Source organism: Heteronotia binoei, chromosome 9 (genome assembly GCF_032191835.1).
Source record: "Heteronotia binoei isolate CCM8104 ecotype False Entrance Well chromosome 9, APGP_CSIRO_Hbin_v1, whole genome shotgun sequence".
NCBI classification, from domain to species: domain Eukaryota; kingdom Metazoa; phylum Chordata; class Lepidosauria; order Squamata; family Gekkonidae; genus Heteronotia; species Heteronotia binoei.
This window is the reverse complement of record NC_083231.1, coordinates 13,793,616-13,813,260: the sequence shown is the minus strand read 5'-3', so window position 1 is coordinate 13,813,260 and position 19,645 is coordinate 13,793,616.

Sequence of the window (19,645 nt, the reverse complement as noted above, 5' to 3'; positions counted from 1 at the left end):
ACGACATCTTTATGGTCTGGACACATGGTAAATAAGCCCTGGATGCATTCCATCAGGCTTTCAATGGCTTTCACCCCACCATCAACCTGACAATGAACCAGTCTATGCAATAAATACATTTTCTGGACACCACTGTAAAACTAAACAATGGACGCATTGACACCACTTTATACCGGAAACCTACTGACCGACAAACATACCTGCATGCCTCCAGCTACCACCCCAAATACACCAAATGATCCATTGTATACAGCCAGGTTCTACACTACAGCTGCATTAGCTCCAATCCTGCTGACAGAGATTCTCACCTGAGAGATCTACAACAAACCTTTTTGGAACTAAATTACCCACCTGATGAAGTCAGGACACAGATCAACAAAGCCAGAATGATGCCCAGAGAAAACCTGTGACAAGGCAGACCCAAAAGAGAAAATAACAGAATACCACTAGTGGTCACACACAACTCTCAACTTAAAACAATTAAACATATCATCAACAACTTACAACCTCTTTTGAACATTGACAGCTCTTTTTCAAAAGCACTGTGGGGTAAACCTTTTCTTGGACACAGAAAGCAACCCAGCCTCAAACAACTCCTCACCCACAACAATACAGCATCTCATCTGAGCATGGGTACCATTACCAGAGCTTGCAATAAACCCAAGTGCCAACTTTGCTGCCACATACACCCAGACAACACAATCACTGGGCCTAACAACATTAACTATACCATCTCAGGCTCATTCACTTGTTCATCTTCCAACATTATATATGCCACTAAATGCCAACAATACCCTTCAGTTCTCTACAGAGGGCAAACAGGACAACACCCTACACTAAAGGATAAATGGACACAAATCTGACATTAGGAATCACAGAACTGAGAAATCTGTGGGAGAACACTTTAACCTTCCAAAGCATTCAATGGCTGGCCTCAAGATAGCTGTTTTACTGCAAAGGAACTTCAAGAACAGAATGGAGAGAGAAATTGCTGAATTACAAATTATTATGAAACTTGGAATAAACACTTCCCCAGGACTGAACAGGGATATTGGTTTTTTATCTAATTACAAATGCTAAACCCACTCTCAGTGAGTATAGCTATACATCCACAGTATTCCAATGTGTTTCTCTTTTAGAATTGTGTATAGTATAATTATTTGTAATGACATACTCAAAATAGGGATATTGGCTGTATATCTCATTACATATGCTTTACCCATTTTCACTATATTTTATTGTATTCCTTTTTCCTATGGCAAACCAGAATTATGTTTACATATTAAAAAGTAAATTAGGTGGAGAAGAACATCACTATACATCCAATGTATTTCTCTTTTAGCTGTATTGACACACTCAAACAGGGACTTTGGTTGCTTATCCCATTATATATATTGAACCCATCTCCCATTGTCATTGACAGACAATCCCACATTTTGACATACTACTGTTTTGTTGCTTTCTCATGCTCATGCTACTCAGATCAAAGGTTATTTCAGAGAGCTCTGAGAGAGAGCAGATAAGAAGTGCTATAAGGATGAGGTTTGGCTTTCTAAACAGCTGGGGGAGTTGCTGAGAATTTCTGTGTGATAGATGAAAATTCTAAGTTTGTGGTTGCTGGGGAACTGCTGTTTGTTTGGTTTGAGTGGGAAGCTAATCCAAGTGAGATTAATAAAAGGGAACACAGGCTGTGGCAAATCAAATGCAAGACTGTGATCAGGCAGGCAAAAAGTGACTATGAGGAGCATATTGCAAAAAACATAAAGACCAACAATAAACATTTCTTCAATATATTAGAAGCAGGAAACCAGCCAGGGAGGCAGTGGGGCCCTTGGATGACCAAGGGGTAAAAGGATTACTGAAGAAGGATAGGGAAATGGCTGAGAAGCTGCATGCATTTTTTTGCCTCAGTCTTCACTGTGGAAGATGAGAAGTGTTTGCCCACTCCAGAACCACTAATTTTGGAAGGGGTGTTGAAAGACCTGAGTCAAACTGAGGTGACAAGCGAGGAGGTCCTAAAACTGATAGACGAATTAAAAACTAATAAGTCACCAGGTCTGGGTGGCATACATCCAAGAGTTCTGAAAGAACTCAAAGTTGAACTTGTGAATCTCCTGACAAAAATATATAATCTTTCATTGACATCTGCCTCCGTTCCTGAGGACTGGAAGGTAGCAAATGTCACCCCCATCTTTAAAAAGGGTTCCAGAGGAGATCCGGGAAATTACAGGCCAGTCAGTCTGACTTCAATACCGGGAAAGTTGGTAGAAACCATTATCAAGGACAGAATGAGTAGGCACACTGATGAACACAAGTTATTGAGGAACACTCAGCATGGGTTCTGTAAGGGAAGATCTTGTCTCACTAACCTGTTACAGTTCTTTGAGGGGGTGAACAAACATGTGGACAAAGGGAACCCAATAGATGTTGTTTACCTTGACTTCCAGAAAGCTTTTGATAAAGTTCCTCATCAAAGGCTCCTTAGAAAGCTTGAGAGTCATGGAGTAAAAGGAAAGGTCCTTTTGTGGATCAAAAACTGGCTAATTAATAGGAAGCAGAGAGTGAGTATAAATGGGCAGTCTTCGCAGTGGAGGACGGTAAGCAGTAGAGTGTCGCAGGGCTCAGTACTGGGTCCCATGCTCTTGTTCATAAATGATTTGGAGTTGTGAGTAAGCAGTGAAGTGGCCAAGTTTGCAGATGACACTAAATTGTTCAGGGTGGTGAGAACCAGAGAGGATTGTGAGGAACTCCAAAGGGATCTGCTGAGGCTGAGTGAGTGGGCGTCAATGTGGCAGATGAGGTTCAATTTGGCTAAGTGCAAAGTAATGCACATTGAGGCCAAGAATCCCAGCTGCAAATACAAGCTGATGGGTTGTGAACTGGCAGAGACTGAACAAGAGAGAGATCTTGGGGTTGTGATAGATAACTCACTGAAAATGTCAAGACAGTGTGTGATTGCAATAAGAAAGGCCAACGCCATGCTCGGAATTATTAGGAAGGGATTTGAAAACAAATCAGCCAGTATCATAATGCCCCTGTATAAATCGATGGTGTGGTCTCATTTGGAATACTGTGTATAATTCTGGTCACCGCACCTCAAAAAGGATATTATAGATAGCTTTCCGGTTTCCGGCGGGGCGGTGCGGCAGCGTTCTGAGAAAGCTCCTCGGGACGAACTGCAATTTCAACCCATTGGGGGGCCTTCGGGTCCGCACAACCTCCGGTCGAGGAGGTAAAGTGCGTAGGAAGAGCGAGGGGGAATAGTGGGGAGCCCTACAGGTGTTCTCCAAGTGTTTTCTCTCAGTCTTTTGCACCGCGGTTGAAAACGTCTTTGGGCGAAACAGCCCCAGCCACCGGATTACTGAGCTAGACTGTGGTTGGCGGTTAAGGAGGAAGAGGCGCTGAAGGAGAAGTTTTAAGTTATTTGCTTACCTCTTCATCAGTATTTTCTTTGTCAGACTTTAAGTGTTTTTTTTTCTTCGGCATTTCGCCTTCCTGAGGGGGGCAGGAGAACTGAGACGGCGCAGAGTGCGGGCTTGGAGGTCTGTGCAAGCGATTGGGAAGAGGAATAAAGAATGTCCTCTGTTTTGTTCTGACAACGTGGGTTTTTTTTCTGCGACGGGACTGATAATTAAAGGCTAGAGACGAAGTTTAAAAGGAGAAAGAACTAGCCATCTTTATACGTCTTTTCCCTCACGAGGACCAGTCCAGTGGTGAGAGGGTTAAACTGCAAGAAGAGGGGGAGGCATACTGGCAGTTATGGTCCCCTGGAATGATAGTAAGATACGCAGATTTATTGGACGAAACTAATAAAATAAGAAAGAAGGAGGATTTGGAAGTTAGAGGGATCAGTTATGACTGGTGGGCCATGACACAAATTTTGGCAAAATACAGTAAAGATAAAATAGCTGGATTTACTAAGAAGGACTTTGATTTTGATATGATAATAACAACGACACTTGGAAAACTGATTAGGAAGGTTTACAATTACTTTTTACAAATAAAACTTGAAGAGGAAACTGTTAAAGGTGTGATGTTAAAATGGTCAAACAATTTAAAGATCAATATTACTTTGGAACAATGAGAGATGTTATGGAGAAATAATTATAAGATTATAAAGCCTGTTAATTTTCGAGAAAATTTTTTTAAGCTTTTTTATAGATGGCATATTACACCGGTATTATTAAATAAAATTAATCATGTTATCCCACCTATCTGTTGGAAATGTGAAGGAAAGGTAGGAACTTATTATCACCTATGGTGGACCTGCAGTGTCTCTAAAAAGTACTGGAAGGAGATTCATAAAATAATGGTAGATATACTTAAAGTTAATTTTCCCCTCAAACCTGAGTGTATGTTACTTTCACTAGTTAGAGAGATGGTCCCACGTGAGGATGAGTTCATCACAGTATATATTGTAACTGCGGCGAGAATTTTATTTGCCCAAAATTGGAAATCCAAAGCGCTCCCAAAGAGGGAAGAAATAATGCAAAAAATTACACAAGTGGCTGAAATGGATATATTAGCTAATGTGATAAAAGGAAATCTGAAGGAGGATGCAAAAAAAAGATGGGAAAAAGTATATGCGTGGTTGGAAAGAAATTAAATTTATTGTGATAATATTAATATCAATTTATTATTATTTTATTACTATCATTACTAACTTAAACGGTTACTTCATGTTTGGAAGAAAGGAAAGTTACCAATCTTAGATCTGTGATTCTAATACCACAGTACTAACTCACACTGTATGAAAGAAATAGTTATAGGATGATGTTAATCCTATTTTGGTCTGTTATAATGCGATATCATGATGGTGATGTTATTTGCTTTTGACAATGTTTGGTACTTTTTTATTTTATTTATTTGTATGATTTGATTGACCCAATAAAAACGTGAAAAATCAAAAAAAAAAAAAAAGGATATTATAGCATTGGGAAAAGTGCAGAAAAGGGCAACTAGAATGATTAAAGGTTTGGAACACTTTCCCTATGAAGAAAGGTTAAAACACTTGGGGCTCTTTAGCTTGGAGAAACATTGACTGCGGGGTGACATGATGGAGGTTTACAAGATTATGCATGGGATGGAGAAAGTAGAGAAAAAAGTACTTTTCTCCCTTTCTCACAATACAAGAACTCGTGGGTATTCAATGAAATTGCTGAGCAGTCAGGTTAAAACGGATAAAAGGAAGTACTTCTTCACCCAAAGGGTGATTAACATGTGGAATTCACTGCCACAGGAAGTGGTGGCAGCTACAAGCATAGCCAGCTTTAAGAGGGGATTGGATAATTTTATTTCACTGTCATTTGTTCTTAAATCTGTACCATGTTGCATTCGGAGCCACTGCCTACCAGCTATGTGTGGCTCTGCTCAGCTATGTATGGCTTTGCTCACTGTGCTGGATTCCTCATCTGATGCTTAAGAGCACACGAAAGCTTACGTTCTAAATAAAAATTGGTTGGTTTTAAAGGTACAACTTGACTCCTGCTTTGTTCAACTGCTTCAGACCAACACGGCTGCCCGCTTGGATCTATGTGCTCTATATATTCGCCTTTTCCTCTTGTTTCCTGATCTAAATTTCTCTGGGCCCAGAGCTGTGTGAAGTGGATCTGCCTTATTATAACTATTCTCCACAAGGAATTCCATGCCCCCTCTCCCCTGTAATTTCTGTGCCATCACTGAAGATCGTGGTATGCATGCTGGAGGTGTCGGGTCAAAGCTTCTGAGAACATTTTCTTTCTCTTTTGCATTTGAATAGCTGGCATGAGAGAGAAAAAATTCTCAAACCAACTTTAAAATAGCCTGTGTCCTATATCTTGGTCCTTTTCACTTTTACTCCTTTTCCTGACGAAGGTAGAAACTTTGAAAACTTAGTCCAAACTCTGAGCCGTGGGGACCCGACACACTAGACCTCAGCATTTACATTCTTCACACCCTGGGCTCAGGTGCCTTCCTGCCCTATATAAGCCATTTAATGTGAACTCACTGCACTTGTAGATATGGATGCCAGCCTCCAGGTGGGGACCTGGGGATCCCCTGGAATTACAGCTGATCTCCAGACTACAGAGACCAGTTCACCTGGAGAAAATGGCTGCTTTGAAGGGTGAACTCTGTGTCCTTGCACCCTACTGATGCGCCTGCCCTTCCCAATACCTACCCCCAAATCTCCAGGAGTTTCCAACCTGGGTCTGGCAACCCTATCTTCCATCCCCACTCATGTGCCATGGTTTGTGAAAGCATCCTGCACACATTTACCTCAGAGCAAGCCAACAGAAATCAGTGGGTGAGGTCAGACGTTCAGAAAATCCCGTTATGGGCATGAGTGGAGTCCAGAAGCATGTCGGATTTTAAGCGGTTGTCCAAACGTCAGCATCTGCGAATGGTGGTTGGCTCGTTCGAGTCCCGCGTTGAGACGACTGGGGCGCAGACTAATTTGCTACTGCTTTAAATCCGGAACAAAATTCTTCTGACGGTTCCTGAGCGGAATTTCTCTGTTTGAACGCTCCATCATTGGCGACTTGTTGGAAGTGCACCACCGCTTCCCGTCCAAAGCCCCCTGCAAGTGATATCACTGCGCCAGTGAATGAGCGAGCGAATGTTGGCTCGATAAATCGTTTAACCGCCCCTATGTCCAGAAACAAAACTCACTTTTGAAACTAGATGTGAACTGATTTGAATTCCTGGGTTTTTTTCTGCACGAGTAGTGCTCGTGCTGGAAAAGTAGTGCCAACGGACTAGCAAAACTGTTAGTGATCCGACCCATTTAAAAGCAACACGCATCCCCTGCCCTCAAGAACGAGGTCATGGTGGGTGTGCGAGGTCTCTCGTGGAGAAGAGAGGAGATGCTGGATCTGCTCAATAGTGCAGATAGCGGGCATCACTGCGCCTGCGTTAATGCAGATTGACGTCTCATGAAACAAGGTCCGGTAGAGCACTCTGATCGACCAGCAATGGGACCCACATGGGATAGAACGGGAGCCCGGCTGTTGTCTGATCAGGAAATTGGTTGTGCAGATTATAATAGAGGCATGTGCAGATGGATTTAATGGTGAGTGTGACCACACCCAGTGAGACTTACTTCCAAGCAAACTTTCATAGGATTACATTGTATGCAATAAATGATATGTGGGGGGGGGGAGCCCTTTGCAACCTTTTTTTTGTAGAGTATACATAATGGAGTTGTGGGTAAGCCATCACTCTATGTATGTAAGTTATGTGGATGGAAAATATATATGTTAGAAAGTCCCGCCCACATTAATGCGATTTCCTCTGCATCAGCCCCCTGTGGTCAGCGGTGTTTCCCCTAAGGTGAGTTAGTGTGAGCTAGTTCACAGTTTTATAGCCTCCGGCTCACACTTTTTTGTCTTAGCTCAGGAAAAATAGCCCCAGAGCAAACTAATTGATGCAGGAGCTCACAAAGTAAAATTTTTGCTCACAGGACTCCAAAGCTTAAAGGGAAGAAGAAGAAGGTGATGGTGATGATGATGATAATGATGATGATGATATTGGATTTATATCCTGCCCCATACTCTGAATCTCAGAGCGGTCACAACCTCCTTTATCTCCCCCCCCCAAAACAGACACCCCTGTGAAGTGGGTGGGGCTGAGAGAGCTCTCACAGAAGCTTCCCTATCAAGGACGACCTCTGCGAGAGCTCTGGCTGACCCAAGGCCATTCCAGCAGCTGCAAGTGGAGGAGTATGGAATCAAACCCAGTTCTCACAGAGAGCAGTCCGCGCACTTAACCACTACACCAAACTGGCTCTCAATTTATTTTTCAGCAAATGGACAAATATTTACGTATTTACAAATATATACAGAATATGCTCCAACAAAGGACTTGAAGTAATGAAAGAGGTGCAACTTGGAATATTGGTGGGCCAGTATCTGGGTGTGTGTCTGCCCAGAGCTAAAGTTAGGCTTGTGAGGATAAAATGGAGGTGTGAAGAACACCGCAAGTCATTTTATGTCCCCGTTGGGGAGAATAGTGGAGTCAATGAAGTGAATAAATGAAGTCAGTAAATAAATGGCATTTGGAGTTCCATCTCCTGTTTCCTGGGTCAGTTTCCTAGTACTCAGACATGCTCCACGTCCAAGGTATGACCGTCTCTAGCCCAGTTTCTGCCCCCAAGCCTTTTCCTGCTTCCTCCCAAGTCAGTGCTGCCTTCCTCTTTCCACCCCAGGCCCTCATGGCTGCCATTGACCAAGGAAGCATGTCTTTTAGGGCCGGCCCTGCCACTAGGCAAACTAGGCAATTGCCTAGGGCACTAGCTTTCTGGGTGCACCACATTAGGTGCCCCCCACATGATTTGGTGATGTTATCAGTCCGGGGGGGGGGGGGGCAGAAGTTAGCTTTGCATAGGTGCCAGATAGTCTACGGCTGGCTCTGATGTCTTTGCATTCCCTATCACCCTCAGTTGTTGAATCCTTACCGCTTACTACAGAAAGCCAGTTTGGTATAGTGGTTAAGCGCTCAGACTCTTATCTAGGAAAACCGGGTTTGATTCCTCACTCCTCCACTTGCACCTGCTGGAATGGCCTTGGGTCAGCCATAGCTCTGGCAGAGGTTGCCCTTGAAAGGGCAGCTGCTGTGAAAGCCCTCTCAACCCCACCCACCTCACAGGGTGTCTGTTGTGGGGGAGGAAGATAAAGAAGAAGAAGATATTGGATTTATATCCCGCCCTATACTCTGAATCTGAGAGTCTCAGAGCAGTCACAATCTCTTCCACCTTCCCGCCACACACACAACAGACACCCTGTGAGGTAGGTGGGGCTGAGAGAGCTTTTTGCAGCAGTTGCCCTTTCAAGGACAACTCGTGTAAAAGCTATGGCTGACCCAAGGTCATTCCAGCAGCTGCAAGTGAAGGAGTGGGGAATCAAACCCGGCTCTCCCAGAGAAGAGTTCGCACACTTAACCACTACACCAAACTGGAGATTGTGAGCTGCTCTGAGGCTCTGAAATCGAAGTGGAGGGTGGGATATAAATCCAGTATCGTCGTCATCTTCTTCTTTTCTATACACAAAATGTTGCCTTCTGACTGTCTATAGATTTTTTTTTTTTTTAAAAACCCTCTCTTTTTGCCACAAATGTTGAGCTTCAATACTAAAAATGCAAACAATGGGATTTCTTTACTTTGCACTCCACATTGCACAAATACAAGAAGGGCTTTAGGAAGGCAGGAACCAGCCACCTCTCATTTATATGTCAGAAAGTCGTCCGCCGTGTGGTCCGATAGAAAGAAAATCAATGGCTTTCTCTGAGGAAAGCCTCTTTGAAGAGCAGTGTCTGAAGCGCTCAGTAGTTTGGGGGGTGTATCTAGCTGACAGCAGTCTGCAAGGAACCGAGGCGCTCATCTGAAATGCTGAGTGCTTGGCGTTTCATGTACTTCCTCGGAGGGGGAACTACAAGGAGAGCCGGCTTTGCTTCTCACTTGCTTAGACAGCAGGTGAGCCTCGGGACAAATTGAGTGCTGAAAGAAAAGGATCCTTGAGACGGATTTCATGATCTGATTGGGGCTGGGCATTGCACCTCTTTGTTGCATGCCTTATCACAAGGCTATCATGAACACCCTTGGTGAGAGAATCAGAATGAAGATTGATTGATCCAAAATGGGGAAAGAGCCTTTTTCACTAAAGCATGCTTCAGACGTGAAAACTGGCATGCCGTTGGATAATGGTTAAAAACGGGCATCTTTTTCCACTGGGTTAATCATGGCTTAGATTAAGGTTGCTAACTGCTAACTGTTGCAGACTGGCGATCTTTCTTGCTCAGTCCTCCAAGACTACAAATACCATAGAGCAAGCTAGATAGCTGGGACAATATCATTCTCCTTCCTGTCTACTCCATTTTCACTTACCCTCTCTAACCAGTAGAAAATGGTTGCCAAGTCCTCCGTGGCCTTTGGCGGGGGACTTTTTTCATGCCCGCATATTGCAACAGGTGCGATGATGTCACTTGTAAGTGACATCATCATGCCGGCAACTTCGCACGCTGGCAACTCTAGGAATTTCTGGGAAAAGTCAGTGGTTTTCGTGGACGCTCTAGCACAGGGATGTCAAACTCATTTGTTATGAGGGCCAAATCTGACATAAATGAGACCTTGAGGGGCCGGGTCATGTCAGGTTGGGCCAGGCCATGTGTGTACCTATTTATGATTAGGTAGCAGAGATATAAACTTTATAAAGGATACAGACAAACACAAAGATTTTTTAAAAAACTTAAAACATCCTTAAAATATTAGCACTCGGTCTCAAAGGTGCTTTCTTTGTATTTCTCCCATGGACCCAGGGAACTAGGCAAAGGAAGCTCTGGTTCTTTCCTTCCTTCCCCAGGGGACCAGAAGGGGAGGAGCCTCAGCCAATAGAAGGAAGAGAGGCTTCGCTCAGTAGCTCTGCTGTGCCTGGCAAAGCAAGCTCTCCCTCCCCCCTTTCTCCCCAAGGGAGGAACCTCAGCCAATAGAAAAAATACAGGTTTTGCTCTGTAGCTCTTGTGCGATTGAGCAAGCCTGGCAAAGCAAGCTGTTATGCAGAAGGAAGCAAGACAGAAAGAGAAGGAAGCAGATTACAGCCAGTTGCTTGGAGGGGGCTGATAGGAGCCCTCTGAAGGCCTGATTCGGCCCCCGGGCTGCATGTTTGACAATTTGGGAGGAAAACTCTATGGCATTGAACCCCATTGAAATCTCCCCTGTCCTCAAACCCTGCGCTCCTCAGACTACACCACCCCCTGCCCAAATTTCCAGGTATTTCCCAACCTGGAGCAGACAACCTTAAAAAGGTAAAGATAGCCCCCTGTGCAAGCACCAGTCGTTTTCGACTCTGGGGTGACGTTGCTTTCACAATGGGCGTTTTCGCACAGAGCTTACCCTGGAGCGACGTCCCTCTTCACTGCGCAGCGTCTGCGCTGATTTTGCACCAACTGCTCCGCAGAACCAGGAAGAGCCGTGAAGAGCCGCGGCTTTTGCGTCGCTAACGTAAACTGGTTTCTAGCGGTTTACATTTGCAAACGCAAAAGGCTCGGCACTTCGTGGCTCTTCCTGGTTCTGCGGAGCAGTTGGTGCGAAATCCGCACAGATGCTGCGCGGTAAAGAGGGACGTCGCTCCGGGGGTAAGCTCTGCACAAAAACGCCCAATGTTTTCATGGCAGGCTTTTACGGGGTGGTTTGCCATTGCCTTCCCCAGTCATCTGGGGAAGTGCATACACTGAAAATTCAAAATAAAGTGTAGCCCTCATAATTTGCATATGTGAGAGGAATCAAGACTAGGATTCCAGGAGGGCCAGTTCTCCTCAAATGTACAGTTCACATTCAGTTCACACGAGAAATCCTAGATACAAGTCTCGTTCTGATAACCTTCATCCGCGAACCCATTGGATATAAAAGGTAGCAAATGGACTCCGACACTATTGAGAATTCTGTGTTCTCCATTCACAGGAAAAAGCATTTTCTCTCGGGCACCATCACAGCTTCCAAGTTTGATTAAAGCGTTATTCCCAACATGGCGTATAGCCCCTGGGGTAAGCCAGGTTGTGTGGTCCCCTCCAGCTCCGTCAGGATTTACAGGCCTCTTCCCCACCTGCTTAAAAACGAAGGCATGTGTGCGAAAGTGTGGCACTGCCTGCGACGATGACACTTCTGACAGACCAACCCTGAGGCCAGCGTAGAAGCCTGGCACTCTACACAAATCAGGCGGCATCTTGTTGACGCTTAGACAAGCGGCAACGCTTTTGCCCCGTACTGCAGGGATTACAAGGGGCTAGTAGCAAGACGAATTCACATCACCGCTGACGAATTGTATTTGCACCACTTCAATTTTTTTTTTTTTTTGACAAGAGGAAAGTGTCAGGGCAGTGCGCTAAGGCTGGGTGTACCTAATTCTTTGCATTGCTGGCCAATAAGCTTTCCACTGTAACTATGTCTTCCTTCATCTCTGCATGCAGGGAAAGCCAAGAGTGTATCCAGGAAATCGGCGATTGAATCAAGCGTCTATCCATGAGAAATGGGAATGTGATTAATCACTTCCGAGCTTTCCAGGCGGTGTGTGCATTTTGCCACTTGAGGGCATCCTATGGTTACGTTCTGCCATAGATCTACGCTTCTCAAATTTTTTTATCAAAGTAATTGCCTCAGCCAAAAACAGGTACAGGGTCAAAAATGTAGATGCAGCTCAGGAAATGATAATGTGCCATGATAAATGGGCATTTCCTGGAGAGAAAGAAAAAAAGTCAGGTCCAAAAGAAACCGATTTCAAGAAATGATAAATCAACAGCCAAAAAAAGAAGTGGCTGTCATGAAAGGCGACTGGGGGAGGGGAGACCAGAATAGATTTTAGAGATGAGAGGAGAACAACTTGGGAAATTATAGATAAAATTGTAGCTGTTTGGCCAGTGTGATCAAAGGTATGTTGCTGTTTTTTCCCTGTGGGTATGCAGATATGTCATGCCTCTTTTTTTCATTTGTTCCATCAAATCAAGGATAGGTATGTTACTCAAATACTTTGGCCACCCAATGAGAAGGGAGCACTCACTGGAGAAGACCCTGATGCTGGGAAAGACAGAAGGCAAAAGAAGAAGGGGACGGCAAAGGATGAGATGGCTGGACAGCGTTACTGATGTAATTAACACAAATTTGTGCAGACTTCGGAGGATGGTGAAAGACAGGAGGGCCTGGCGTAACTTTGTCCATGGGGTCACAAAGAGTCGGACTCGACTGCGTGACTGAACAACAACAACAAATGTTACTATTACTGTAGTTAGCACTGTGTGTGTGTGGCAGCCAGCACAAGGCCCTTCCTGGTCCCCTGCTGTGTGACAGTGTGAACAGGTAAGTGTGTGTGTATTATGACTGTGGGAAGATTGTCTGGTGCAAAGTGATAAAGCTGCAGTACTGCAGTCAGAGCCCTCTGCTCACAACCTGAGTTCGATCCCAGCGGAAGCTGTTTCAGGTAGCCGGCTCAAGGTTGACTCAGCCTTCCATCCTTCCGAGGTCAGTAAAATGAGTACCCAGCTTGCTGGGGGGGGGGGGAGTGTAGATGACTGGGAAGGCAATGGCAAACCACCCCGTAAAAGTCTGCCATGAAAACATTGTGAAAGCAACGTCACCCCAGAGTCGAAAACGACTGGTGCTTGCACAGGGGACAATCTTTACCTTTTTAAGGTTGTCTGCTTCAGGTTGGGAAATACTTGGAAATTTGGGCAGGGGCTGGTGTAGTCTGAGGAGGGCAGGGTCACATAAGAACATAAGAGAAGCCATGTTAGATCAGGCCAATGGCCCATCCAGTCCAACACTCTGTGTCACACAGTGGCCAAAAAAAATTACACATATATATATATTATACACACACACACACACTGTGGTTAATAGCCATTGATGGACCTCTGCTCCATATTTTTATGTAAACCCCTCTTGAACGTGGCTATGCTTGTGGCCGCCACCACCTCCTGTGGCAGTGAATTCCACATGTTAATCACCCTTTGGGTGAAGAAGTACTTCCTTTTATCTGTTTTAACCTGTCTGCTCAGCAATTTCATCGAATGCCCACGAGTTCTTGTATTGTGAGAAAGGGAGAAAAGTACTTCTTTCTCTACTTTCTCCATCCCATGCATTATCTTGTAAACCTCTATCATGTCACCCCGCAGTCGACGTTTCTCCAAGCTAAAGAGCCCCAAGCGTTTCAACCTTTCTTCATAGGGAAAGTGTTCCAAACCTTTAATCATTCTAGTTGCCCTTTTCTGCACTTTCTCCAATGCTATAACATCCTTTTTGAGGTGCGGCGACCAGAACTGCACACGGTACTCCAAATGAGATCGCACCATCGATTTATACAGGGGCATTATGATACTGGCTGATTTGTTTTCAATTCCCTTCCTAATAATTCCCAGCATGGCGTTGGCCTTTTTTATTGCAAACGCACACTGTCTTGACATTTTCAGTGAGTTATCTACCATGACCCCAAGATCTCTCTCTTGGTCAGTCTCTGCCAGTTCACACCCCATCAACTTGTATTTGTAGCTGGGATTCTTGGCCCCAATGTGCATTACTTTGCACTTGGCCACATTGAACCGCATCTGCCACGTTGATGCCCACTCACCCAGCCTCAGCAGATCTCTTTGGAGTTCCTCACAATCCTCTCTGGTTCTCACCACTCTGAACAATTTAGTGGTTTGAGGACAGGAGAGATTTCAACGGGGTTCAATGCCACTGAGTCCATCTTCCAATGCTTCCATTTTCTCCAGGCGGACTGATCTCTGTAGCCTGGAGATTCTTTGTAATACCAGATCTCCAGCAATCAGCTGGAAGTTTGGCAAACAACGGGGAAAGCACAGTAAGGATAAGTCCCAGAGAAACCCGTGTAATAATTATACCAGCAACCCCTTATGCACATTTAATTTTATATAGTTATATAATGTTCTAATACATGCTAACACATTAATTCAACACACAATTGAATACAAATAATACAATCATACCACTGATTGCTAAGTAACGACGCAAGAGTCCAAAAAATTAAAGAGACAAGCTCTGTATTTGTGCTGTGTCCAAGAAGGTTCTGAGTGGTTTCACACACTCCACTACTATGCTGTTGATTTTTCTTCGATAGCTGAACCAATATTCCACCAAGGAGACTGTATTGCTAGTAATTCATTCTTCAGCAAAATGCCGTATTTTAGCAATGATACAGTGTGACATGATTCCAGTTTTATGTCGTGTTTCGATAGCCTTCGTCTGACACACCTATTTCCAATATCTAGATCCGATGCTCATACAAATTGCAGCGCGCTAGTCTGGTCAATTTCATAATGCCGCTTGTGAAATTGTCCCGACTAACACGCTGCAATTTGTATGAGCATCGGTTCCAGATATTGGAAATAGGTGCATCAGATGAAGGCTATCGAAACACGACTTAAAACTGGAACCGAGACACACTGTATCATTGCTGAAATATGGCATTGTTGCTGAAGAATGAATTACTAGCAATACAGTATCCTTGGTGGAATATTGGTTTAGCTTTTGAAGAAAAATCAACAGCATAGCAGTGAATCGGAGTGTGTGAAACCACTCAGCACTTTGGACACAGCCCAAATGTAGAGGTCGTCTCTTTAATTTTTTGGACACCAGTGTCAATACTTAGCAATAAGTGGTATGATTGTTTTATTTGTATTCAATTGTGTGTAGAATTAATGTGTTAGCATGTATTAGAACATTCTATATCTATATAAAATTAACTGTGCATAAGCGGTTGCTGATATAATTGTTCATTACACGGGTTTCTCCAGGACACCACTTGGAAGTTGGCAGAACTATCTGTGGGGCTTCAAGCTAGGAGTGAGAAATATCTTTAGTCTTTGTTTGGCTTTTCCTTGAACTTTCTCAGGTGTTTGCCTGAAGCAACACTTTGAATTTCCCTTTAGGTAACAATCTGTGGTCGACCCAGAAATGTTAAGAGAACCAGTCTGAGAGATGCTGGTAATCCTGTCAAAATTCTTCCTTTCGAAATCCTTCAAATGTTCTGTCTGAGGGAGACCTCCAAACACCGTTTCAAGTTTCGTTTTAGGCACTCTTTCAGTGGCGGCTCTCTACAAAACCACAGCCTGAATTGCTCATTCCTCAGTTCTCAAATGTACGGTTCTCCTCAAATGTGCAGTTCAGTGGTCCTCACAGGATTACACATTCCAAAGAGCTTCCTGGTGTCTACTCTTTTCCTCGAGTCTTGGCACTCTTGCCCTCTTGGTATTGCTGCCAAGTCACAAGAACTTTGAATTTGATAGCCCCTATTTACTTCCATTTTTTTTTATCGGTGGTTCGGGCCTGAATGAATTGGCCATGATCCAGCACAGAGTTAAGGTCGGAATTTTCACGGAGTGCACATAACTTTCTTGGACTGTTTGAGACTGATGATGGCTGGATATCCTCCAAGACCGTGATTGGACTTCCCTCTTGTCAATACTGCTTATTTACTGTACATCATCATTGGCTGGAGGCTTCTGTAATATGCTTTTGACAAGCATTATTTTAAAAAAAAATGTGGGAAAGAACACTGGCATGGCAGTATCATTCTGAAAACTAGGGGCTTTTTTGTATTTATTTATTTATTACATTAAGCTTATATCCCTCCCTCGCCACAAGCGGACTCAGGGCGGCTCACGTTACATTACTACCATTAAAACCAATAAAACATATAAAACATAATTACATATTTAAATTATTTAAAACCATTTCATGGTGCTGTATTAATACAATACAATATAGGTGGCTCTGAAAATTGGTTGGTGACCATCAGTACTCTACATGGTGCTCTATATGATGTCCAGTAGCAGCTCTCTCTCAGTTAGATATCGAAGGCCTGTCGGAACAATTCGGTCTCACAGGCCCTGCGGAACGTAGGCAGATCCCGCAGGGCCCTTATGGCCTCCGGGAGAGCGTTCCAGAGTTCTGGCGCTGCCACCGAGAAAGCCCTGGTTCGTGTCATACGCAACCTGGCTTCTTTTGGTCCAGGGATGGACAGTAGATTTTTCGTCCCTGAACGCAGTGCTCTCTGGGGGATATACGGAGAAAGGTGGTCCCACAGATAGACAGGTCCCTGACCATAAAGGGCTTTAAAGGTCAGTACCAACACCTTGAAACGAACTCGGAACACAACAGGAAGCCAGTGCAGCTCTTTCAGCACCGGCTGAATGTGCTCCCATTGAAGGAGTCTCATTAACAGCCGCGCCGCAGCGTTCTGCACTAGCTGTAGTCTCCGGGTTAGCGTCAAGGGTAGCCCCATGTAGAGAGCATTACAGTGATCTATTCTTGAGGTGACCGTAGCATGGATCACCATTGCTAAGTCATTGTGCTCCAGGAACGGGGCCAGCTGCCGCACCCGCCGAAGGTGAAAAAAGGCGGATCTAACAGTGGCTGCTACTTGGGCCTCCATTGTAAGGGAGGACTCAAGGAGCATGCCCAAGCTCCTGACCTTAGGGGCTGGTATTAATGGCACCCCGTCAAGAGCCGGCAGATGAGCCTATCCCCCTGGACCACCCCGACTCAGATAGAGAACCTCTGTCTTCGTCAGATTCAGATTCAGCCGGCTCAGCCTGAGCCAAGAAGCCACGGCTTGTAGCAGGAACCTTTTGCATATTAGGCCACACCCCCTGATGTAGCCAATCCTCCAAGAGCTTACAGGGCTGTTAGTACAGGGCCTACTGTAAACTCCAGGAGGATTGGCTACATCAGGGGTGTGCGGCCTAATACACAAAGGAGTTCTTGCTACAAAAAAAGCCCTGCTGAAAACAAAGATAGCAGACAGGCCTGCTTCAGAAATTGCTCATCTGAGAGGGGAAGATCAGGTGCATAAGCTGATCATATACCAGGGGTGGCCAACAGTAGCTCTCAAATGTTTTTTGCCTACAACTCCCATCAGCCCCAGTCATTGGCCATGCTGGCTGGGGCTGATGGGAGTTGTAGGCAAAAAACATCTGGAGAGCTACCATTGGCCACCCCTGTCATATACCACACACTGAGAAACGATGGTAAGTACCTGAGCATTGCAGCTGCTGCCGTGAAGGTTATAGGCTTTAAGCCTTTCTTATGCCTTTCTAAAGTGCTAAAGAGAGCCAGTTTGATGTAGTGGTTAAGTGTGCAGACTCTTATCTGGGAGAACCAGGTTTGATTCCCTGCTCTTCCACTTGCACCTGCTGGAATGGCCTTGGATCAGCCATAGCTATCTCAGGAGTTGTCCTTGAAATGGCAGCTGCTGTGAGAGCCCTCTCAGCACCACCCACCTCACAGGGTGTCTGTTGTGGGGGAGAAAGATAAAGGAGATTGTAAGCCACTCTGCGTCTCTGATTCAGAAAGAAGGGCAGGGTATAAATCTGCAGTATTCTTCTTCTTCCCTAGACATGTCCAGAGGGATGAGCAGCGATGGGCATAACCAAATCCACAAAGCAAAATTCAACAAATTTGGCCCTGTTGGTTGGTCATGGGGTCTACCATCACAGACTTCCATGAACTTTTAAAGTCGTTCAAGGCAATTATGGCAGTTCACGGATAGAGCAGAAAGCAGGGGATTAAAGGGATCCTGAGTCCCTTAAAACTCCTGCTTTCTGTTTCCCAAGAATGCCGCAAAAACAGCTGAGTTTCTCCAGGCTTTCTTGAGTTGGGACTGCACTTTAAAGGGACTGCACCACACATGACAGAATGACATTTTAACCACTACGCAATGTGTGGCAGAATGGGAACTCAGACCCTTATCTCCCCAATCCCTGGTGAGGCTGCACTTTCACACACACTAAATAACACACTTTCAATCCACTTTCAATGCACTTCGCAACTGGATTTTACTGTGTGAAATGGCAAAATCCACTTACAAACCGTCACTGAAGTGGATTGAAATCGCACTATTTAGCATGTGTGAAAGCACCAGTGCCACACTGGTGTAGGCCAGTGATGTATTTTATGCCGGGCTTTTTTTTGTAGCAGGAACTCCTTTGCATATTGGGCCACACCCCCTGATGTAGCCAATCCTCCAAGAGCTTACAGGACTCTTATTATAGAAGAAGAAGAAGAAGAAGAAGATATTGGATTTATATCCCGCCCTCCACTCCGAAGAGTCTCAGAGCGGCTCACAATCTCCTTTACCTTCCTCCCCCACAACAAACACCCTGTGAGGTGTGTGGGGCTGGAGGGGGCTCTCACAGCAGCTGCCCTTTCAAGGACAACCTCTGCCAGAGCTATGGCTGACCCAAGGCCATGCTAGCAGGTGCAAGTGGAGGAGTGGGGAATCAAACCCGGTTCTCCCAGATAAGAGTCCGCACACTTAACCACTACACCAAACTTGCTCTCCTACTGTAGGGCCTACTGTAAGCTCCAGGAGGATCAGGGGCGTGTGACCCAATATGCAAAGGAGTTCCTGCTACAAAGGAAGCCCTGATTTTATGATTTAGGGAAGAAGCTTGCTGAACCTTTTTAGTTTTAGATTTCGGGGGCTACCAGCAGCATCGGCAGCTCTCCCCCAAAGTTGACAGAAAGATGTATTTTGTCAAGTAGTTCCTGCTCAGAGTATATAGATATACATACAGGTTGTCGTGACTTCTTTAATCTGTCACGGCTGCTTTTTGAAAGTCTCCGCTGTGAAACGTCTGGGCTCCCTTCCCTCTTGCGGCACAGTCATTTGTCTCTCTCCTTTCATTTGTTAGTGTCAGACAAGGAAGTGCCTGTCACATTCTTGTTCAAAACATGGATAAACATGCAAGTCGTCGAGAATCTTTTTTAAAAAACAGCACCACACGCAAAACTCTGAAACCGGAAGAAACTGAATACCCTCTCGTTGTGCTTTATTTGTTTGCTTGCACTGAAAGCTATGTGGAAGGTTATGCATTGGAGGTTATGTGGGAGGAATTTGTTAGGAGGCGTTTGTGATTTGGCCCCGACGACTTTTGTGCCTTTTAAATTAGATCCCACGAAAGCATTTGAGAATTCACTGAAGGTTCTGAAGGACAGTGGGGTGTTTAAATGCTTTGGCAACCTTCCACTTAATGCCAGTGGACCTCATACTCGGTACCCTTGTGTAGTGATTTATCCTTCACGGAAACTTTGTACATAAAAGGATCGGCAGGGCCAGATTAACAAACAGGCCGAGTGGGCACTGGCCTATGGGCACCCAAACCTTTA